This window comes from Notothenia rossii (genome assembly GCF_949606895.1).
Source record: "Notothenia rossii genome assembly, chromosome: 8".
NCBI classification, from domain to species: Eukaryota; Metazoa; Chordata; class Actinopteri; order Perciformes; family Nototheniidae; genus Notothenia; species Notothenia rossii.
Window position 1 is genome coordinate 62260801 of NC_136906.1, and position 25390 is coordinate 62286190.

The window sequence follows — 25390 nt, forward strand, 5'->3', positions numbered from 1 at the left end:
AACTTAACAAAAACATCTGTGAGATGGGGTCATTTTCTCATAGACTTCGATACAATCTGAATTGTAGTTTCACCCCTCTGCTGGCTGTTAAAGAGAATGCAAGTTTAAAGCAATTCCACATTGGCTTCGTTCTTAATACCCAGAGGTTGGTCTCACTGCTAAGTGCTCGCTATGACCAGCTTGTCGTTAACTGTGTGACTCCCTCTCTCTCTTGTGATGCTGACCAGGTAGTTGTATAATGGGTATTACATTATTTACACTACATCTATATTCTTAGGAGTTTATTGGGGTTCCTGGTATCATATATAGGTATCACATTTGCCCCCATATGCTGTTGACTTCTAGTGTTGGCTTGTAAACACATTTGATGATTACGTAGCAGGTAGAACACAGATACAAGTTACCACATAAAAATTGTATCCAAATAGTTCAAGATGTTTTTAAGGTATGACATGAAAACCGAAAATTGTTGCAATTGCCGTCGGTCTCCCCTACAGTATGTTTTTTGATGAAAAATAGCTGCCTGCTGTGTCTAGAAACATGGTGAGGATGAATGAAAACAGAAACGTTGCGGGCTACAATACAATGAGGAGAGAGATGCTAGAAAGCTAAGAGGAACTGAGAAGTGGGGTCATGATTTTGTGGGATTTGATACTTCAAGTTACCCCATTTCAATACCTATTAATCCATGTTGATGTATAGCTATATTTATTATAGCAGATACAACCAACCTAACAATATATAATATTATACCTACTATCCTTCACAAATAGAAGGAACACATGTTAAGCAGGGTGTTTATAGCCCAGGTCTTAAACAAATGTGAGTTCCATCTCCAGAATATGAATAGGTTCATAGAAAACATTATTTTTATTCAGAAACATTGCCTCTGGTTGAAAGACAGGATTAGTAACACTGTGGTTGGTCTCCTCTGAGTATATGCTTAATAATCAATCACACACTCAATTGGTCACAATAAGCGTTGGTCTATTTACTTCAGAAATGAGTATCTGGTCTTTTTAGCTGCTCTGCACTCCAACTATTGATCAGATGTCCATCTATTCATCATCGATCTCACACACACACACACACACACACACACACACACACACACACACACACGAACACGTGCCACCATCTGAGGTAAAACAATAATAATAATCAGTTCCTTAATAACATTTAATTTAAGTGTGTATTACCTTATGATTTATTCCATCTAATTCTTTATTTCCACCATAATTTTGCAGGAAAAGAGCAGGTAAAAAAAGCATAATCTTCAAAAAAAATTCTTTAAATCCATCCTTTGAGGGTATTTATTGTCCATGTACAATGTTCATTTTACTTTCCCTTGAGCAAGAGGAAGTTATCAGGATGCCTAATAAGTCAATCCCATGGCCCCTATTAGAACTGAGCTTCAGTCTGATCAACTGCTGAACTGTATCCTTTAAAAGCAGCCTTGTGTGTTTCTGTCCACGTCTCCACAGTGCCCTCCTCAGGGCTCCATAACACGGCTCTTAATGCTACATGCTGTAACAATTCTGAACATGGAGTTCTGCTGCCTATAGTGCAGACAGCCTTCAAAATATCAGTCGTCATTATTGGTTTGACCAGACCCATATTGATGTTTGCCGAGTATACAGACTGGCAGTTTGCTCAACATGCTGCAAACGTAGCAGCTCTTGTTTGTTTTTGTACTGCCTCAGGATTTTCAACACCACCACCACTTGTTTTTGTGCTGCTCAAAAGTATCCATGGGGAGTTAAATGCTGCTACGTGTATTTGTGTATGCCTGTGTTCCACTACTAGTAATCAGAAAACGTTGAAGTCTGTGCAGCCATGTTATGCAGTCTGAATTTTATCATTAAACAGCTTACAATTTAACTTCAGAGCTTGACTTGTTCTTTTCCTTTGTTGTGTTGTGTTTTGTTACCTTAGATCAGTGTTTCTCAAAGTGGGGGGCGCAGAGGCATGACAAGGGGGGCGCGAGAGACCAGGAGGAAAAATGGTTTTGAAAAAAAACACATAATTTAAAATTGATTCGAAGATAATATGATACAGTTCAAGTACGTCTGGGTCTCTGTGTTTCATTCAAGCTCGGCTCTGTGTGTGTGTGGAACGAGCCATTTTGTGTGCGTGCGCGAGCGAGAGAGAGAGAGAGAGAGCGCACCGGTACCAGAGATCGTTGTTGTTAGCTTCTGGTGCTAGCGAGCTAGTGGCCGGGTCTCAAACGGTTTGGTCACGATTAATGTAAACAATTATTTCCGAGGCACACGTTTATATGATCATTATAGTTATTAAAAAATAAGAGAATAAATGAAAATCAAGTATGAAATACTATATGACAGTAAAAGAAGAATAAAGTTTAAAACGGGAGTGATTTGTAAAATATCCATAAAGAAAAAGTAAATCTGTTTACAGTTCTGTTTCAAATGGGTGTTGAGAGATGTATCCATAGATCTCTTCCTTTTGCTCTCAAAGTGCACCAGATTGATGCTTTTAACTTCAATATTTAAAAGAAAATCTTCCCGGGGCGCATGCCCACGGACCTCCTAGAGGAGGTTAGGTCCCCACTTATAAAAATAGCGCTTTACCCCTGCTTACACCAATATGCCGTGAGCTGATTATCGAGCCTTCATTGTAACAGTCGCTGGTACAATGTGTATTTGCGTGGGGATTGTTGCAGTAGAAAATTCCACTTTAGTGACCGATACATTAATGGGAAACCCTAAATGTTTGAGCACTCTCTATGAAACATCAAGCTACCCCACAGCACCCCCAAAAGAAATCTCTGGCGCCGCCACTGAGCCTGCAACCCCGTTTTGAAGAAATGTGCACTGCAAAACAGGCTCATTGCAGCCACCTGTGATAAGACACACTTTTTTTGCCAAATAACAGCATTTTCTTTCTTTTCATTTTTTTGCACAGATTGCAAAGTGGAAAAGTATTATAACTTATTGTTCTAGCAAAGGGATTGCACAATTGTATTATGTATTTATTGTTTTGACCAAACACACTTATGGAGCATTGTTTTATTATCACCGTTCTAGCAAAGGAATGCTCACGTTCATATTGATGTATTTTAATAAATGTTAACTTGGCCCATTACGTGACTATTTGTGTTGGGGGGGCCCGACTCTTTTTTTTCTCCAAAGGGGGCCTGACAGAAAAAGAACCACTGTTTGAAAACCACTGCCTTAAACTCTTCTTATCGACACAGGGAGCAAGTCCTTTTGCATGGAGTCTGCCATGTTGCAATGCCATTGCACTACAGAAACATAGAAAGGTCAAACAAAACTGTGCCTCAAGAGAGGGCCTTTCGCTTTTTTAAAGTTACCTGAAGGCATCAGTAGTAATTTTTAATACACTTGAAAAGGGAACAGTCATTATCTGAAAAACCTACAATACACTGACTCAGTGACATTTAACTGATGCATGATGTTGATATACGATACGTAGATAGTAAAAAAGCCTGACTAATTATATAATATTGACAGTATGAAGGTGGCAAAACTTAAGAGGTGTTGCCTTATTTATGCTCCAGTTGACATAATGGCTGGTAACACTTTCTACATATTCTCTTAATCACCTCTTCATAAATCAATCAATCAATCAATGTTTATTTATATAGCCCAATATCACAAATGTTACATTTGTCAGTGGACTTCACAGTTTGTACAGAATATCAGTATGACAATACGACACCCTCTGTCCTTAGAACCTCACATCGTACAAGGAAAAACTTCCGGAGAAAACCCACAGTTTAAAGGGGAACATGGGAGAAACCTCAGGGAGAGCAACAGAGGAGGGATCCCTCTCCCAGGACGGACAGACGTGCAATAGATGCCGTGTGTAAATTGAAAAGATAATACATTTGCAACATAGGTAGTCCAAATATTTGGAAATGCATGTGTGTATAATAGGAAGATGAATCCACGAGGATATCCATCCAGGACTTATGATCCAGGACCACAGCAACAGGCACAGCCACGACTCAAGTTCCAGGGCTCGCGATCCAGGACTCAGGACCACAGCAACAGGATCAGCCACGACTCAGGATCGCGGCGTATATACTGTAGACACCAAAAAGAAAGACATTTGGGGAAGCTGGGTTATTCGGAACATGAGAGTACACAGGTATAGACAGAGAGAAGGAAGAAGTAAGATGTCCCCCGACAAACTAAGCCTATATCAGCAAAACTAAGGTATAAATGATAAATAACTTGGAGCTAATGGCTTAGATTAAACTCTTCTTATCTACACAGTGTCCTTTTGCATGGAGTCTGCCATGTTGCAATGCCATGGTACTACAGAAACCTTGAAAGGACAATTTAGTTAACCGGACTTCCTGTTTATGTGAAATACGAAAACCTTTTTTTTAAATAAAATGATACTTTATTCCGAGTTTGCTTGATTTTCTCTTTGGAGGTCATCACATAACGGCATTGTAATACACGGTTCGGCTGCATTAAATATTATATCTGCCGTAGTTCGCTATTTATAGAGCCCTGATGAGAAGACTTCTAGACAAACATGAACAACTGCCGCCGAAACTGAATATGTGACGTGAATCATAAATATATCAGCAATTAAACAAAATCTTCAATTTCTCTTCACAATATAAGTGACCTTGCAGTATCAATACTAATTCGGCTGACTTTTATATTTGATCCAATCAGTATATTGGTATATTTACACCATAACGGTGCACAGCTGATAGAAAGGGACACCTGGTGGTTAAAGCACGTTATTGAAATGTATTATTTGTATTATTAGATATTAATAGGAGACACAGACAGACAAACTAATAAGGCTTTATTTAAACAGTAAAGAATACTTTAGGTTAAGGTCTTATTTTGAATAAGAAAAAAGCTTTGGGGGTATAAATATTAAGCCTGACAAAGTACTAATATATTGCTTTCCTGCAATGTTAACCACTGTATGTTTAAGCACTTATTTTAACTGATATTATACATATGTATTATACTCTTATAAGATGTATGTAGATAGTATAAGAAATGTGCAGAATGCGACAGTTTAATGGTGGAGGTATACACACATATTGATAGATGTCTTGTAATGCACTGTTGAGGAACCTGCGACCCAAGTTTTTCATCTCCGGCCTTGTCAGGTATTGAACAATCAATAAATAAAGATCACAGAATTATTAAATAAAACACAGAATTTGTGTAATTATACTAAATGATTTACAAATAAACACCACTGCATATTTACAACTGTTACACATGCTGATGTAACGCAAATGTTTCCAACTTGGGATCAATAAAGTATATCTTATCTTAAGATGATCGATGGCTACTGCCATATTTGCAAAATTTGCCTCTGAACCTTGACAAGTGCATGTTTCAGGCTTATCAATTAACAACAGGAGGGGTCACAGACATAAGACCAGCTGTTAAATAAAGCTCTTCTGACCTTAGCTGGCATGTGGGTGTATATATTAATGCTGCCCATTATGGGCACAAGCAATTTTCACCCATGTATTAATTATATGTTTTAAATTTGAGTGTTTCCTATCCCCTAAACCTCTAGGGATGTACACAGTTTAATACTGGCAACTTCTTATTATGGGAAATATGAAAACTTTTTTTAAAACTACAACTCCCAGTAGAGACGTGCCATAGAAGTTAAACATGTTGCAAAACACACAATAGCCAGCATGTGTAGTTCTGGGGACGGGGTGGGGGAGGGGGCGATGGGGTGAACCCATTCAAATCCAGTTTTGGAAAGTCTGCCGTGGTTCCATCCCATTTCAAAGTGTTGTTCGATGCTCGGCGTAACCCTCGGCACACACTCAAACATCCAATCACAGAGCTTGAGGACTATCACGGGGTTTGTTAAGCGAAGCGGAGAGAATACTTACTTCCGGGTGTAAAATTCTCTAAAGCAACTAGGCTACTATGAGCTGCTCCGACCCTCGGTCCTGACGGACTCCAACTTGTGTTTATTAATCAAACAAATAAATAAACACAAGGATAATTATGTGTTATTGTTGAGTAAATAACAGTGTGTGGTTTAGAAAAGAATACAAAATTAGAAGGAAAAAACGCAGAAACAATACAGATTTCAGTATTCTGAGCCCCTACTCTCCCCATAACTGACAGCAACAAAAGTCCTACATTATTCAATTAAAATAAAGAAGTAAAAACAATAATTGTGGCTTGATATTGAGTTAGAAAAAGGTTGATAAACGCTGTGAGAATGGATCTGCGGGTAGCATTCGCTCGCGATCTCAAGTCGTCTACAACATACGTTTAGGGAGCTATATAGAAGCCTATGGACATCCCGGAAAGTTGAAAATGTACGCTGAGGGCCGCCCCCTTGCGTTGGAAAAAGCCGAACCAGGGGACTTGACATAACGTCAACATAGGCCGACCTGGGAGTGAGGATGTGTTGTACCTGAAGGCAACAGTAGTTTTTTTTCTTTTAACACGCTTGAAAAGGGAACATGAGTGTAGAGTTTGTTGTGTTTACAAGCTCTATGTTGTAGCTTGTTATACTCTCTGGCATCTTATTTGAGTACAAGAACCATTTTCCATTTTGAATCGATTTTCTCAATTGGCATTAAGAATAAGAAAGCTGTCTGCAGGCCACCTGGATCGTATAGTTAATATTACTGGTGTACAGGCTTTAACAATGAGATATTGGCTTAATGAACCAAATGCCAATATTGGAATTGGTTACAACAGGCAGAAACACTTATAAGGAAACGTCCAACTTGAGTGCAGAGCCTGATGAGATAGCTCCTATAGGGATCATTAAGTCAGATGAGGTGTATTACACAGGCCTGTTAACCACATTGCCTACAATTAAGCATTGCACATTTCCACACTTTCAATTTAGAAAAAGGATTGATGGGCTTTTGTGGTTTAGACGCTAGTTCATGATTAAGTGTTTTAAAGGAAATATAATTTGCTGAAGAATCTTTAGGCTTTCACTGGACATTTGCCATCAAATCAACCTCAACATCTAACTGCAAAATCAATAGCTCATCAATACTGAGTCTGGAGATATTTCATCAGTAAAGACAGCTTGTCTCCTGATGGCTTCCCTCACTATCATAGCAGGATAATTTAATGCATTTTTGCACCGCCGCATGATTGGTATTATAAGGGTTGGTGAATGCCGGAGTCGAACATATTCCGACTGACATTAATGAAATATCTGAAATTTATCTGCACGCATATGCATTACTGGCAATCGTTCAGTGCTTGAATGGTCAGAGGCCGCTGATGAATTTGTCTTGCCTGCTCAGCTGATAATCAAATCTAGGGTTCTAGGATCATGTTCTGCGGTGTCTATGAGCAAGACAATTACTGAAAAGGAAGTAGGCTCTTTCATTTCCCGAACATCAGCGAGAGGCGACAAGTAGCGGCAGTTTTACACGTCCAACTTTGCTGTCTCACCCAAGAAATACAGTTAATTATCAATTTAGGTGGCTAGTTTTTTCCTACAAGATTTTGCTAAGTTAGCTAAAAGTATATAGACAGCGAATGGTCTATAAAACAGATGATTGGGCAGCTAAACCCAAAACAACAAGCTGGAGGAATACGGATAAATCTCTGTCGATACGAGAAACCCTTTTCACAAACATGTATTCATGTGATCCTTGAATATAGAAATATTAATGAAAGCCGTTTTAACATGAATCTAATGTATCCAATCATTTCATGGTACCTCTCTTTTACTAGTTGGTTGTTATATTCTTTATTTCTGCACAGACAGCTCTCTGGTGCTCCAAATGTCTACTGTAATATTGCAAAACCGTCCCCATTGTGTTGCCTGTTAGCAGTTTTCATATATTTTACTTTCTCTATTGTTCTGTCTTTGTCTCTCCCTTTGTGTTGCTCTTCCTTGTTGCAGCTCTTTCCCCCTCAGCTCCCCGTTGACAGCTGGATTACCATGTATCAATGCAGTGCCAGAAACTGGCTGCCAGAAAAAATCATGTTTTGTCTCATCCTTGGATACTACAGTGTGATGACGGCCAACAGCACACGACATTGGGAACAAGGAACAGAAAGCCAGATCTGACCAGAGATAAATGTGACAATACATTTCCGTTTCCATATGTTCACAGCCATAATGTATGTGTGTAAATGAACATCCTGCGCACATCTGAATGAATGTGACGACATGAATAATCAGATGCCTCATGACGCATTTGTAATCTATGATTCTCTCTAAAGGCTTTATGTGAGTAAGGTGTGCACGTATGTACATATTCAGTACATCATTGTCTACATTTAAGCCCTGGAGGTGTCTGTATGTTCCTGCATGTGATGTCTATTCAAAGGTTATAAATGCTTATAGTCCTAGAGACCATCGTGAGATTGCAGTGCGATGAGAAAGATTCTCACTGGCTTGCAGGCTGAATATTGGATTTTCCAAAAAGTCAATAAAGGGCTTGATCATTAAAGTGAATAAATATTCTCTCCCCTCAAAGCTATTTCAAGACTTGCAGTTTCCTATCGCTACTGTGGCTCCTTTATTATTTACAGTATTGTGCTGACACACACACATGCAGTGTCTTATATGAAACTCAAAAGAGGCGCATGGAGGGAAAGTTGCCAATAATACAGAGACAGCTCTATTAAAATGGATTACCTTTTTCCCCGCGTTCACTCTTCCTCTGCACTCCCCAAAAATAATGTATAAGATTTCTGTCAGGGCTTCTGCAATAGATTGGTTTTTTGTATAATATCTGTTTCCAAAAGAAGGAGGAGAGGTTATTTCAGAGCCTTTGGTAGATGCGGGGAAAGCCATTTGCTGAAGGGGTGAAAGAAAAGTATCATGAGGGAATAGACAGTAGGCTATTGCAGTCATTATCTGGAAAACCCACAATAAACTGACTCAGTGCTGCATCATGCTGATATATGATAGATACATACAACCAAGCCCAACTAATTATCATGTTGACAGTATGAAGGTGGATAAACTTTAGAAGTGTTGTCTTATTTATGCTCCAGTTGACATAATGTCTGGTAACACTTTCTACATAATCTCTTAATCACTTCTTCATCAATGATAAATAACTTGGAGCTAATGGTTCAGCTAATCTCAAATACATAATTTACTGATGTTCCTTAAGCATGCTAAAAGTGCCTTGCTACATTATCCTCCTCCATAGTGATATTAATCTAACTTTTTACTTTGCTACAGCAGTGTTTGACCTCAGTCCTTCTGGAAAATAATTATTGCAGAAATAGGAAAAAAGGAATAACAATTGTGGACTAAAGGCCCTGCAGCTTGTCTCTTTGTTTTTTAAAGCACTGTGCTTTGAGCAGAATGCCATAGCTAGCATGCTAACAATGACTATGCTAACATGCTGATGTATAGAAAGTTTAATGTTTCAGAATTAGAATCAGAAACAGGTTTACTGCCAAATAGGTTAACACACCAGGAATTTGTCTTTTCACCATGTTCAACAACTTAGCTTTGCGTGTTAGTATACTAACATCTGCATATTAGTACTGTACACTACACTTAGCAGATTCGGATGAAAACACTTTGACTAGATGGTTGCGCTACAGAAAACGTCAGGGGATCGCCAAATTCTTCATGGTTCATTCTCTTGCGAGAACAAGTCTACAAACTTTGAGGAAAAACCGTCACAGAGATATTTTGGATGTTAATGGTTGAATGACAGGGTAACATTGCCATCACTTTTACAACACTATAGTGTCTTTAACTGCACTTGTTGAACTCTTAATAATGTATAACCCTCTTATATTAAAACATTTTTTAAATCATCATACTATGGCCTCTCAGGGCACTAGCTGATTGGCAGTTTGGTCTTTATACGAGTAAGAATGACAAATGTTTGATGAGAAACATCACTCCTGAAGTAAAGCCCCTGTCCCTATGGCTGAAGTAGGATTTCAAGCACGTCTTCCTTCCCACTGACGACTAATGGTGTCATAAGTGAGCTGCCCAACTGTTCATGCCCATATCTGTTGGTGCTTTATGAAATCCATCCATCCATCTTCTCCCGCTTATCCGTGGTCGGGTCGCGGGGCTAGCAGTTCCAGCAGAGAGCCCCAAACGTTCCTTTCCCTCGCCACATCAACCAGCTCTGACTGGGGGATCCCAAGGTGCTCCCAGGCCAGCGAAGAGATATAATCCCTCCACCTGGTTCTAGGTCTACCTCTCGGTCTCTTCCCAGCTGGACGTGCCTGGAACATCTCCCTAGAGAGGCGCCTAGGTGGCATCCTTACTAGGTGCCCGAACCACCTCAACTGGCTCCTTTCGACGCGAAGGAGGAGCGGTTCAACTCCGAGTCCCTCCCGGATGACTGAACTTCTCACCTTATCCCGAAGGGAGACACCAGTCACCCTGCGGAGAAAACCCATCTCGGCCGCTTGTATCCACCATCTCGTTCTTTCGGTCATGACCCATCCTTCATGACCATAGGTGAGGGTAGGAACGAAAAAGGCCCGGTAGACTGAGAGCTTTGCCTTCTGGCTTAGCTCCCTTTTCGTCACAACGGTGCGGTAAAGCGACTGCAGTACCGCTCCCGCTGCTCCGATTCTCTGACCCATCTCACGCTCAATTGTTTCCTCACTCGAGAACAAGACCCCGAGATACTTGAAATCCTTCACTTGGGGTAAGGACTCATTCCCTACTTGGTTCATCGGTTTCCTGCTGAGAACCATGGCCTCAGATATGGAGGTGCTGATCCTCATCCCAGCCGCTTCACACTCGGTTGCGAACCGATCCAGTGAGTGCTGAAGGTCGCAGGCCGATGAAGCCATTAGAACCACATCATCTGCAAAAAGCATTGGTGCAATCCTTAGTCCACCGAACTGCAGACCCCCACACCCCATACTCCTGCAGCACCTCCCACAGTAACTCCCTGGGAACCCGGTCATACGCCTTCTCCAAATCTACAAAACACATGTAGACCGGACAAGCGTAACCCCAGGCTCCCTCCAGGATCCTTGCGAGAGTCAAAAGCTGACCCGTCGTTCCACGACCAGGACGGAATCCGCATTGTTCCTCCTCAATCTGAGGTTCGACAATCGGCTTTATGAAATCTCTTCTTCCATTTGTTCGGACATTGTTTCTGGGTATTTACCGAGCTGCAATCCCCTAAACCCAGTCAGACAGAAGACGGCTGATTTGTATTCATCTGGACCTCCAAATAACCTGACAGTGTGGCAGGAAAGGAAGAGTGAGCAGGCAAGAAGATGTGAGTGCATGTGTGTCCTGGATATGTATCCCTTAATACATGTGCATGGCCGGGTGTGTACTTCCCTGTGAATATTTGTATGTGTGTTAGGCAGTTTATGTCTCCTTCACACACCCACAGCTGCCCAAGTTAATTAGTTTATTTATGAGGGAGGCAAGAGGGGGCAAATGAAGACTTAGCATTGTTACTTATCCTGACAGAGCAGGATAGTGGAGAGATTAACCATGGGTCCAAGATAGAGCTCTTGTGGATTGATGACTCCTGAGCAACTGGGAGACAGATTCAACAACTCTTGATACTAAAAAAGTTACATGAAAACCTTGTATCTCCCGCTGCCCGCAAGTAGAACCGGTTGTTGACTGCTTTGAATGGAGAGGCAGTTAGTAAATCTTAGTTGTCAACCAAACCACTAGTGTTAATATAAAAGTTATTTAGCACTGTAAGTTATATCAATAAGGAGAACTGCTTGATTACAAATAGTGTCCCAATCGTAGGGCTCTATCCATTGGGCCAATCAGAGGGCTCTTTCCATTAAGCCATTAAGCCATTCAGAGGGAATTATTTCAAAGGACCAATCAGAAGATTTGTTTCAATTAACCAGTCAGAAGGCTTGTTTTCTTTTACACCAATCAGAAGGCTTGTTTCAATGCACCAATAAGAATGCTTGTTTCAAGGCATCAATCAGAAGGCTTGTCTCAGACGACCAATGAGATGATGTCGGTGCTTGGAAAGTTATTAAACATTCATTTGACATTTTGACCAAAAGAACACCAGTGCTGAGAAACTTTTTATAGGCTTCCATTCAAGTAGTTGTGTTGACATATGCTGTGCCGTAAATCATTACACCGGCTCTTTTTCTCCATCGTTCAGCCTCTTCATCCTTCATCTACCCTGTCATGTCCTCCAGTTGCAGGATGCTGTTGGCTTGCTGAATCGAGAAAAAAAATCTGCAAGCAGCAGACCATTTTCCTCCCCAGTTCCTCATTGCTGGCAACATATCCTGTTGCAATTTAGTTCTAGTGAAAACTCTGAAAACATCCAAATTCAAAATCATCCATCCCCACTGTACTCATATGACTGATCCATCGTAGTGCTGCAGAGAATTTATTAAGACTTTAGTGCTATAAAAAAAGAAAAGCTGCCATTGGGAACCCAGTAAAAGAGGGTAGGGAGGTTTATGGTAGCCTTGTTAGGATTCTGCAATTTGCTGTGCTTATGGTATTTTTTATGTTGCTGCATGCTAATTGCTTCATTTTGTCCAGAGTTTATCAGCGTATACAGATAGGTTCCTCTCGTTAAAGTCCTATGAGACATGCTTGTGCCAAATTGCTATATATAAACACTTTTGGCCTAAGAAACCATCCTGTATTTCTACTGTGTAAAGGCCCAGATACACCGGCCCGAAATCGGCAGTAAATGGGAGTCGGGCCGAACATGAGCGTGGGCACGCCCTATACCGTCGGGTCTTTTCTGCCGACCTGACGCCTTTTCTTGCCGATTCAACATGTTGAATCGGCGTCGGGAACACCACCGGAAGTCGGACAAAGGGATAACACTGATTGGCTGTTCAACTAGCGAATCAGTGCATGAGAAGCGTTAACGGAAGAGAGGGAGGTAAACAAATGATTTAAAATGGAAGATGGAACACACACGGACGGTTATTTCACCTCATCGGTTTATAGAGCTCCTGTTCGTTCATGTTTTCAATGGACGAGAGTGAAAATGGAAAGAAAAACGCTATTTGTTGTTTGTTTATAACACGGAGTCTGTTCTTCTTCTCTGTCTTCCGGTTGTTCCGGTTGTTGCCTCTTTTGGATGATGAATACACACTACCGTGGCCTGCTGGTAAGGAGAGTTATTTCCACTCACGCATGCGCAGTTCATACGTGCTCGGCTCGGATTTGCGGTGTGTTCCAGTGCGCGAAGTCGGCAAATACGCAGGAGAGTCCGGCAACGCAACAGTCGGTGTCGGCGTCGGCGACTTCTCAGGTGACTGGCCGGTGTGTCAGGGCCTTAAAACGACCCTGTACTAAGTGTAATGACGGGTTGACTTGTTTAAGGAGGTTAAAAGCTTTCTATTTATTTATTTTACATAGGCCATATATGTGGCAAGACCTCAAGCTTTGTTAAAAATGAAGGAGCAGTCAAAGGGCTCTTAACGTTTCAATTATTAATAGTGTTTTATGGTGCATGTTACTAAAAAAGATGACGATTAATCACATTTCCCCAAATTGCCTTAGTCAAGATGGGGGGCCCACTTTGCCTTGAGAAGTAGATGATTCATCAGACGACTAGCCTCGTTTGAGTCTGTAATAAATAACCTCTGCTGTCTCTGTTAAAATGCTCCTGGGGAATGAAACGTAATGTTTAAACAATCCCATTTTCTGAGATTATATTGTTTTACAAATAAACGTTGCCAAAATATATAAGAAGATGGATTTTTGCCAGTTTAACTAATTTGAGGAATGTTTTATGAGCTCAGTGGCATTTTAAGAATGTTCAAGGGCGTTTTCTCCTGTAATTCTTCTGAATTTCCAAACATGACATGGATTAATACACATTCTGGTTTCAGTGCATTAGACAGTCCATTTACTTTTTCCCTAGCTGCACTTTCTTGCGCCAACAAATGAGACTCAACTCTAAGAACAACGGTATTGGTTTGATTGAAGCGTACCCTTTTTCTAGCAGACAACGGCAGTGTGTTTCAGTTAATGCTGTTGAATAATTACCCACCCTGGTGAACAGACTCAATAGCAACTGCCAATGTTTGCATTCAAATCATTTGCCAACCAATTACTCATTATGCTTGGACTTTAATCCGACGAGGTCTGGATGAAACGATCAATAAATTATTCTTCAGCCTGCTGAACTCACAGCACACTGGATACTTTTAAAAACAGTTCTGAAATTCCTTTGTTCACATCCAGCTACCTTAGTTCAGTCAGTGTGGCAGTAAATGTTCCTCTGTTAGCTGTTGAGTTGCGCTAACTGCAAGTGCTGTCATTCAGTGCTCTCTACATCCATAATAGACCATCTGTATTCAGGCGGTACAAGTGCACACAGGTACACACAAACACATACACAATCCCTGGCTCTTAAGAATGACACAAACTCTTCAATATTCCATGCCACTGTCAGAGGCCTGACTGAAACACGGTTGCTACAAATTACTTTAGAGAAAAGATAGAGTTTGAGAGTATAGTTATCCTCCCACTCTCCGTTGTAATGGCTTCCGATGCCTGATACATAGGAGCTGGGTAATGACATGCTAAATGCACACTGTGGAGACAAGGTAATGGATAAAATCTATTTTCCTTTTTCATACGTGCCGATTTGGAGTCTCCGGAGTTAACTTGTTCATCTGGAAGCATCTATGGTTGGTGGAACTGACAGTAATGAGCACATCAATAAGAAAAGCTAAGATCTGCCCCCTCAGCCCTCCTGTCCTACCCCCCTGATGAATCGAAGTCTTCAAAGACATCCCCATCTGGTTAAATTTATGGCTATAATATGGCTTTTTCTGGTTCCAACCAATACTGCTGAGTGGGTGCTTTGAACGCCTGTATATGAATGAAGAAATGAAAATATACGTGCAGTTCTGATACTACGGTTTGAAAATAATTATTGATTTCATTGCAGCTCTTGGAGAGATTTTGCAGGAAACTAAAGACCCCTTAGCTGCACGGAGGGATAGTCAGCTTGTTAGGTCGCTAAAGAAACTGCTTTTTGGTTGGGAAATGCTTTCTTGGCGTGAGTGAAATGAAGAAGATCAATACCACCAATATCTCTGCGAGGTAACTATAAGGATAGAGCCATCCAAGCATATACATGGGGAAATGGATAGGTCCTACTTACACCACTAAAGCTCACTAATTAACACAATACATCTTGTTAATTGGTTAGCTTTCAAGGTGCACCCGGGTGGAATTTGTGACTTTATTATTAGTCTTTATGCTAAGATAAGCTGATTGGCCGCTGGCTGTAGCCTCATATTTACCATACAGACGTAAGATGTTCATATCTAATTTTGTCATAAGGCTCATATGTGAATTAACCAATATCATGACAAATAAAGAACCTGTTATGTTTTATTCTTTCTTATTTTTATTGGAACCATAGAAATGCAATATAAAAAAATAACATTGGGAGGATCTTTTTTGCCTTTATTACCATTAGGGTCGAGTTTTAGGGGAAATGACACAATGTTGATAACAGGTTGGCTCATGAATCACATTTACTGTTATAGCCGGAAAAGTGTCAGTTCTACATAGACACATAGTGGCCATAAAATTGATTTGTTTGATCAAAGAGCCGGGTGTAAAATTGTCTGTCTGTCATATTTCACACATGTATAACTCCAGGCTGACTTTAGGGAAAGTGGCATTTCATTCCTCAATAAGCTGCCAATGGCAATTAAGTCATAGCAGTAATGAAATCTCAAGCTCAAAGTGAGGTTTTTGCGGTTGTATATGTCTGACTGTGTGCATTCATCCACTCATACACTCAGGCCAACTGTGGGCAGATCTGAGTGAAATTAATATCTAACCAGAGATGCCTGCAGTGAGCTCCGGCAGGGTCGGTGTCACCTGGAGAGGCATATGCAATCAGGCACACTGTAAAAGTGACATTTCACTTAAGCTCGCCGACCGCGCGCATGCACATCAGATGGCACCTGTCACAGCACTCAGCAGAAAGCAATATCACACATTCAACTCCGTCATGATAAATGGATTAGTTCAGATTAGCTGGTGTCCACCACAGCGGATTCACAGAGGTTTAACCGGGCTACTAGATGCATGGAAACGTCTTCCATATGGTGATCTGGATCGTACACAGAGATGGCAAAAGTGCACACATCCTTTACTCAAGTAGAAGTACAGATACTCGTGTTTTAAAAGTAGAAGTACTGACTAAACTTCCTTACTCAAGTAAAAGTAAAGCAGTATGTGCTTCGAAATGTACTTAAGTAAAAAGTACCCATAACTACCAGTTGTTTTAGTAACTGACCTCCCTTTATATCAATAGAACAATAATGTCATTGTTAGCTAATGAATGTTTCGATGCTGAACAACGGCAAAATGACAACTTTTTCATTGGTCCCTCTTCTTTAGAGAAGACCAGGAAATGATGGATACACGGATCGTGTTAAAATCAACAGGCACGCAATGACTCTAAATAGTAATGATCACGCCACTAAACACAGATTAAAACTAAAATAACAAACATGTTTTGAAAATGTAAGAAGTAGAAAGTAGAAAGTAAAAACTCGACAGAAAAATAAGTAGTGGAGTAAAGTACTGATACCAGAAAAATGTACTTAAGTACAGTAACGAAGTATTTGTACTCCACTACTTCCCACCTCTGATCGTACAGTGTGCACGACAGTTAGAGATTTGATTCCCATATGGTAAAGAAGCCTCATTAAGGATGTGAAATGTGTTTGTCTACTTTTAACCGCGACTAATAAATGATATCTGCTCCGTAAGTAAGCAACCTATAAATCTGGTCTATACTATGATGGAAGTTCCTTGTCTACAGGTGACATGCAGCGTCAGTTATCATCTCCGGTCTGTTATGCAAATGGGAAACTTATCTTCTTTTAGTTGTCCCCAGTTTAATAATGATACCAATTAAGGATTCAGGTCAGGTCGGTGATTGAGCTGTTGTTATCTCCATTGAGTAAACAAGGTTTCTTTCTTCTCATCCTTCAGCTTCATTAGCAAGCATAACACATGGCTGCATTTCGGCGCCCACAAAGGCGTGAATCTATAGCTCGGAGTGGACTCCAGCGCACACACAGATATAGTCATGCGGAAACATAGGCACACAGGCAGACTTTAATCAGTATATATAATTAAAAAACACTTCAATCTAACTTAACTCCAGATGTATTTTTCCTTTTCAATTCAAACACAAAAGGGTTTGAAAGAGTCCCCCAGCCCTACCTGTAACATTTTGTAAAATGCTATTAAACTCAACGGGGTATGCCACTTACAGATAAACCATTTTCATGCTAAATAGGGTAAATATATTTGGTTGTGTTGTCTGACGCCCCTCCCGTTGCTCTCAACACAACACACTCTCGAATGTATGGCAACAAAAGATGTGAAATTAATAGTTTAGATTTCATATTAACCTGGGCCCTCTAAAAAAACATATGAATGCAGTATCATAAGCGTTCTTGTTTGTGTTTAAAGTGTGAGTCATATTGACCAATGACGTTTGAGCAGGCTTTGGTGACATGCAGTCCATTTTGGAATAGAATGCATTGACTGAAATGATATCTTGGAACCATCGGGCTAGGGTTAGGGTTCTGACGACAGTTCTTCTTTTCATCGTAGCTACTACTTCTGTTTTCTGTTAACTCCATTCTTGCGTTTCAAGTTGCTAGTTGGACTATAAACAGTTACCAGCATAGAAAAGAAGAAGCATTGGCTGAAATATCCATTACCCGGTTATCTTCTGCTGACTATACTGGAACCCAAGAAATATTGGCCCCGGTGAAACATTTTTCACCAGATAAATAGCCGATGGGCTCTGAGATTTCATGTCATATGATGTCAATGAGGACACAAACAGATGGCATAAGAAAGTCTTGAAAAGCAAACACGGTGTCTTTCTTTGTCTGATGTATAAATAATTGGTTCGTTAACAAGCATAATTATTAGGAACAATGGAAAAGTACAACTAATTACAAAGAACGTGACAAGACTTAATTTGCATTTAAAGCTGTATACCTTTAACTCTCTCAACACTCAAACCTTAAACCACCCCAAAGGATCCTGCTGATTTTATTCAGATACAATTAGGAAAACCTGACATCCCTTCAATGGCACTCCTTGTCACAAACATAAAACAACAGACGTTCCTTCCTCTTTTATCATTCACCCCTCCCTCTCACTCTTCCTCTCTCTGTGTAAACTGGGAAGGCTTATCATGCTTCATTAAGGCTGGCAGTGGGTTTCCATTTAAATCCATTACTTTATAAAGCTCAGTAATACACAGTGGTGATGATGTTCTCATAACCCCATTTAAGATTTCATTGCTGCTAAAATGAGATCTGGTGTAATTCATAAGTAATGAGGACATTTTTTTCACACTGTCGCACAAGTTTGGTGCCTCGCGCGATTCTCTATGCCGTTTGAATTGGAAAGTCGACAGGGATGCCCATTCAGAAACATCACTGTTCATTCTTAGCTAAAAGAGGACACCAATCCAACATATTGCCAATCAACTGCTGAGAAATATATCCTTATTAAAGCAGCACTAACTCCCAGAAATGAGCAGATGTAATATCCTGAATCCTTGGCAAGGCACAGAGGATATAAAGTCCATTTGTGCGTTTAAAGGCCCCATTGGCTCTGATAGAGCTTGCAGGCCGTAGCATTTATTAACACTGATAAACCTCTTACCTGAACACCCCCATCCCCTTTACCTCTTAATAATCATCCGAATTCCATTTGGCCACAATCAGCAGCGGGGATTTCTCTCCCTCTCTCTAAATTACGCCTCGTACATCATCATTTCCTCGAGCCTAAGCAGATGCTCCGTGCAGAATGAGGTTAGGAAGGGTGTATCGTATTAGTCTAAATAATTGGTCTTAGCTTGTTTGAGCAGGCTCTCGCATTGATCTCGGACAGAGTAATAAAGTTGCGACCTCCCCCAATAGGATGCTGGCCATTCGGGGCCCTGCTCATGTGTAACACGTCATACATCATAAGCATAATTAAGTGGCAACGATGCAATGACAGGGCACCCCGGACCCCAGAACTCATAACTCATAAACTCTGTTATCGCCCTAATCTTGATTATAAATAACACACCCTCAGGTCCTGGATTGCTGAATTATTCATGTTATATAGAGGTATTTAAAGGTATTTAATGTTTCCTTACGTGAATAATCTGCACCGTTTACCATGTAGGAAACATTTAAGAGCAAAGTACTCTAGGATGTGTGCAGACAGGCAGGAGCAGATGCGAACATAAGTATTTCTGTGCTCAGACAAACAGAGGAAGAAAACCAGGGCTGCTGTCAGGGAAAGACCCATCTTGGTGCTAAGCAGTGTTCGAAATGGGGGGGAGCCAGGGGAGCTTGGTATTTGTAATTGTTTTGCTTCACTAAACGTTATGAATGTCAAGGGGTAACAAAAAAACAGGACCCAAACGCAGAATGAAGAGGAGGAAAGTAAGTAAGTAATTAAATAAAGCTGATACAAAAAGGGGACCAGAACAAGCAAAGCAAGATAAAACAACACAAATAAAGAAAAAATGAATGAGTACAGACCGGAGGGCATTAGGAACAGGAGCAGCAACACAGGCAGGACCTCTGGGAAACAGACAGGAACAAAGACGACGAACCGACAAAGAACACAAGGAGAGACAGGCCTATTTGAAAACAAGACTAATCACAAAGACAAGACACATCTGAAGAGGGCAGTCAGAAACACAAGGGCAGCAGGTAAACACCATCATACAATCACAAAGGCGGGAAAACGAAAAGACAGGAAGTAAAACCAGAACAGACACAAAGAGAAAATACATTTCAAAATAAAATAGGAAACCTTAAACACAAAAACTAAGATCATGACAATGAAGCTAAATTGTTAGTTACCACTTTTACTGTAGAAGAGGAACAGCAGCTATTAAGAATAGTCTATTTCCACAGCTCCTAATCAAGGTGTAGCTAGCTAGCTGATGTTAACATAAACATTTCAAGTAGCCTGTAGCCATTAAAGAGCAACTTCCAGGTTAAAGACTCCTGTGAATAAATGTGAAGGAAAATGATGAATACACTAGATTTTCAAAATAATATACAGAAATATACACTACAGTGACATCTGGCGTCGTTTTTGTAAGAAATGTTCACTTCCACATAAAAAAGCCTCGGCACGTGACCTCCCGCGTATGACGTAACACGGGGGACACAAGGGGGAGAGCGGCCGGTGTAACTTATTAATAAACATGGATCCCAATGCTACACAGAAGACACAGAAGAAGTTGAACATGAATATTCGAATGCATATGACGGACCACAACCTTATAATTATGAGCCTGCTAGGCGTCCAAGAGACCAGGAGCAGCCAAGGATTAGAAGAAATAACGGCCAGCGGAGAGAAATTGAGCTGTGGTGTGAGGATAACCAGTGGAGAACTGGGCAGCTATCTTGGTGAGTGACCGGCGTTAGCTACAGAATGTTAGCTAACGTCACATCACAACATTGTAAAGTTAGCTATCATATATCAGGCTATAACTAAAGTAGCATTGATAATATAGTAACGTTACTGGCAGGACTGTTGATACTGATCCATAACAGAAACGAATGCGCAAGTATCAGCCGTATCTCGCGTTACCTAATGCAACTCCACACTACGGTGCTGTGTACCGGAGGAGAGAGAGAGATACGGCTGATACTTGACGATCTGGCGGAGAAAGGTTGTGGAGCCTCCGTTGATATGTCGTTGTAAATGGCTTGATGGAAAGCAGGTGTGTAGTCGGGGAGGGTGCACGGCTGATTGGAGCAGGTGAGTGGAGGTGGAGCCGGGAGCCAGGAGTGACAGCCACCACGCACACACAAACAACACAGACAGGGGGAAACAAACAAACACAAAGGAGACGGCTGGAGCAGTACAGCACAGCCACAAAAGCGTTACCTAATGCAACTCCACACTATGTCTTAGGTGCGTGTACCGGAGGGGAGAGAGAGCAGCGAAGGGGGGGGGGGAGAGAAGTAATACGGTTTCCTGATAAAGCTGTGGAGAGTATGTGCTGCAGGGAGGTGGATGCACAACACACCCAGGAACGAATGCTAGCTCCGGTCCTTTTTACTGTGGACTCGATGTCCTGACAGGCTCGTATTTGTGCAACCTGCACAAACACAATACTGCACCATGATTACAAATGGTGAAATACAATGTAAAACTACCGAAAAATACCGGCTCCTTAAAACACAACCGCTCTACTCAACGCAACTCTACTATACCCGCGGTCAGAGAGCGGAGATGTGTCCCCTGTGTGATGTAATATGACGCGTTTGACGTATGACCTTAAAAAAAAGCCGTTTTTAAGAGCAGAGCTCAAAATTGCTCCTTTCCCTCTGAATTCCTGCCCTTATGTCTCGTAAAACATATCAAATCCTGCATTCACTTTTTTAATTATAATTTTCAAGCAAGTTTAAGCATAAATGTAGAAAAAAAAAAAACCTGCAAGATGTTCTTTAAGTTAATTCAAGGAAATTGTTAAGAGCTTTCACTGCCTCTACTTTCAATATTATACAAGTTGTATCCACAGTATGTCTTTGAACAGGTAGTTAATAACCTACACTACCAAGCCAATCTTACTATTATGCCCTCAGGTAGTCCGCAGAGCTGATTGCAGCATGTTTAAGCATTTGGTTTCACATTAGCACACTTTCTTCTCATTTTCTTTTTATGTCTACTGATGAAGTTTTTCATGTAAAAGGATGTGGAGTCATCACTGTGATCATACGGGTCCATCGTTCTCATATCCCAACCCATATCCGCACATTTGAGGGCATAAGTTTCAAGGACAATAACATCAGTAGGCAATAAGCTGTGGGTGGGTTATGATTCATATTGACCCAGGGAAACATACAATTAACATTTGACATGGGAAAAAGAGAACATAAAACCATTTGAAAAGGCTTGTGTATGTGTCATATTATGAGGATATTGAACTGCCGGGAACATAGATACGCTTCCATGTGGTCTTCTGCAAAGGCACAGGGGCAAGAGATCAACAAAACCTGCAATTGACATGTCATCACATCACAAACATGGAAGTGCACAAATAAAAAACAGCATCTTCAAAAGGTAGAATCGCAAATATTTGGGGAATTGTCCACTTGATTTGAGACGGGAGGGTTTTAAGTTAAGCATGTACGTACATTTGTAAATGCTGGTCACAAATAATTGTTGAAAAAATAGCTGCAATATGAAATCAGTATACTTAAAGGTTGATGTTATTGGCAAAATCATAATGCGACCCCTAATCACCCATTTTTCATAATGGGATGCCAGATTGCAACCATAAATACAGCCTTATCAAGGCCGTAGGGGGCCATAATATAGTGGGTGCTGTTTTTTGTTGGATATTCTATTAATGCGAACCAGCAGTCAAAACATTGTTTTTTACGCTTTGTTAACTGTGGAGAGTCTGTGAGGTTTTAGCAAAATCATTACAAATGTTCTATTACATATTTCTAAAGACTGTTTTCTCAAGTATGTCAGAAGTTCTCAGAAGCATTTACATGAACAAACTTTTAAGTTTTTAATTCCTATTTATATTCTGAAGGTTTTTACAGAGGGCTTTTTTCATATATCATTCACAGCCAGTTTACTCCTCAAAATATGGAGGAAATAGCTGTTCTGGTTAATGTAATAATACAAAAAGATTCTTTCTATAAAAATGTTATGTAAATGCAATAAATTAAATCATTTCTACCTGGCTCTAGCAATGTTATGTATATGATATTTCTGTTCCATAAATTACTATCAACATCATCAAACATTTCTAAAACTTGCAGGCCTAACACAAAAAATAATTGTCTAAATTGAGGATGTTTCCTCATTACAGTAAGACTGATTATCTTTGTCCCTTGTATTGAATTTAATCCCATTTATTCAGGTTTCCCCTTATACAAGTCGACAAAACTCAGCTTCATGTCTCGATGGGGATAGGATTCCCCTCATCTTTTGTCATTGCGGAACAGTGATACGCTTTGACATTTATGAATTCATAAACAGACAGCACGATGCCATCCTATTTATGTATTGGTTGGCCTATAGTGTGGAACACACTGTTCTTCTCCACATTTGAAATACACAAAAAAGCTCATACGTTCAGTCCACAGTGGGGGGGGACATATTCTCCCTCGGTTTGCTCTTTTTCATTGCCATATGCACACACAGTAATATCATATCAGCTAATTTAAATGAGGCCACTAAATGGCGTTTACCAGATACATAATGAAGAACGTACCAGTGTGTATTCAGTAAAAATGCCCTATTTGGTTTCCAGCACTGTGGAGCTTGACATACAGACCAGATAAATGGATGCTCTTGTTTGTTTGTAGCCTTTATTTAACCAGGTGAAAGCCCCTTGAGATCAAAAGATCTCTTTTTCAAGGGTGACCTGCAGGACATTAGTTACACATGTAACATAAAAACAACAGAACAACAATAAGGATGACATACAACATAATGTACAGGGTACAGTTTACAAACTCTATTTACAGTGACAGGTACCATGAGTACCTAACTAAAAGCTTTCTTCCCTAAGACAGTCCTAGCACTTGGCACATTTAATAAAACAACATCATGAGATCTCAGGCAAAAAGTACTTTCAATTCGTCGAGAGATCAGAGAGCAGATATAAAAAGGTAGTTTACCCAACATGGCTTTGTAAATGAACAAGTACCAATGACTGAGCCTCCGTACAGTTAGTGAAGGCAGACCTGCCTTGACATACAGGGTATAGTGATGAGTAAGTGCTTTACAGTGAGTAACAACTGCATTTCTTTGAGCAGGGGGATGGTAGCATGTTGCGTGTTACGGCCGTCCACACGGCAGCGTGCATTGAATCTTCAATGCTTCTGCCCAGCGCCATATAGACTGAGAGTTACGTCATCTCCGTTCACTCCAATGGACCACTTTTTTACAGCAATGGCGGATCGTGGAGCCTCTCAATCGTTCCCCGGAAGTTAGCGCCAAGGCTAACAGAGCTGTAGAGTTGCAGCATAATAGCCCGTTCGTGACGGACTTTTAAAGGTAAGAAGAAGTTTAAAGATTTATATTGCGGATATTATCAGTACATTTGATTCAAATTAACATGTATATTAAAGGATGTCAGTGGATTATCCCTAAATTAGTAGATTTAGGGAACGTTTACAGAAAACAGATTAAGCTAGGATACCATACCATAGTACAGGCATACACTATACCATAGTGGTTGAATACACAGTATTAGGAAACACTTTATACTTACTGGACATGTTATACTCATTACATACTGTATATAAAATATGACCAAGAATGTGAGACAACTTTATAGAAATTCATTTCGCATCTGTTACTGATGCCATTTGTCATACTTTGTTAAACTCACAAATAATAAAGTTCCATAACTTCAGTTGGGAACAAAGACCACACCTTATCTCCCCAAGGCAATTTCCCATCCAATAGGTGTGCTATATAGGTGTGTATAACCCTTTCTCCTGTCTGTTACTCCCTCTTTCAGCACAAGAACCAGAGGGGGATTCAATGGAGCCTGAATACCTGCATTGAGACCCTCACCCTGCACCCTGAGTCTCAACTCTCAGTGTTTTTCAAGCCTTTCCCTGTTTTTTTGTATTAAACAAAACATTAAGCTTTCCCAATGGTGTGGTTTTCGTTTTGTGAAAAAGTGCAAATGCAGTGTTTGTATATAATAACCTCACATATTTTTTGCTGTTGGTCGTGAAATTGCTACTGCTGACTTGAGCCAGCCATTTTTTCCTCCGCTCTGTGTCAGTGGGGAAGCCGTACATTCGTACTCCTTTCTCGGAGCGATTTGAGCATCCCCAGGCAGCACAGCAAACCATGGTGGCGACGAGGAGGCAGCACAGCAAACCAGGACAACACGGAGGAAAAGGCAAAGACAAACTGCATGATATGCTATTCAATGTTTATTGAATTCCATGTATTTGCAATGGATATTCCTAAAACAACACATTTAACATCATCATCATCATCATGCTGCTGCTGCTGCTAGTCCTTTGATAGTCACCTGTCGGTCTCCTGTCCTTTCTGAAAGCCATAAAGATGACATTAGTCATTTAGATAACTTGTGTCCTCAATTACCATGGGATTACTGAAACTACCATGAATTTAAGAAAATGGTAGAAATGAATCTAATCTGAATTTTGAAGCATTCCTTTAGATCCCCTCCCTCTAAATATATCAATAAACATTAGAAAGTGATGCTCCTGACTACCATACAAGTTTAAGAAGATAATATTGGTTTTAAAGAATTCAAAGCTATAAATAAACCGCAACAGGCTCTTTAACCAAGGCACTGTTAGCCTAACATGTAAACTAGTTGTTCACACTAATCCTAATATTATCAATTAATATTAGCACATTCTATTTTATTTTTAAAAACATATTGATGTAAATACATACACATATC

The 25390-nt window shown here is 40.4% G+C and overlaps 1 long non-coding RNA gene across 1 annotated transcript; it reads left to right on the forward strand.

Moving 5' to 3' along the window:
* The first annotated feature begins 22735 nt into the window (after positions 1–22735).
* LOC307015816 lies at positions 22736–24594 on the forward strand. Its single transcript, XR_013801651.1, has 2 exons — positions 22736–23991; positions 24461–24594. It is a non-coding gene; the product is annotated as an uncharacterized lncRNA (long non-coding RNA).
* The last annotated feature ends 796 nt before the right edge of the window (positions 24595–25390 follow it).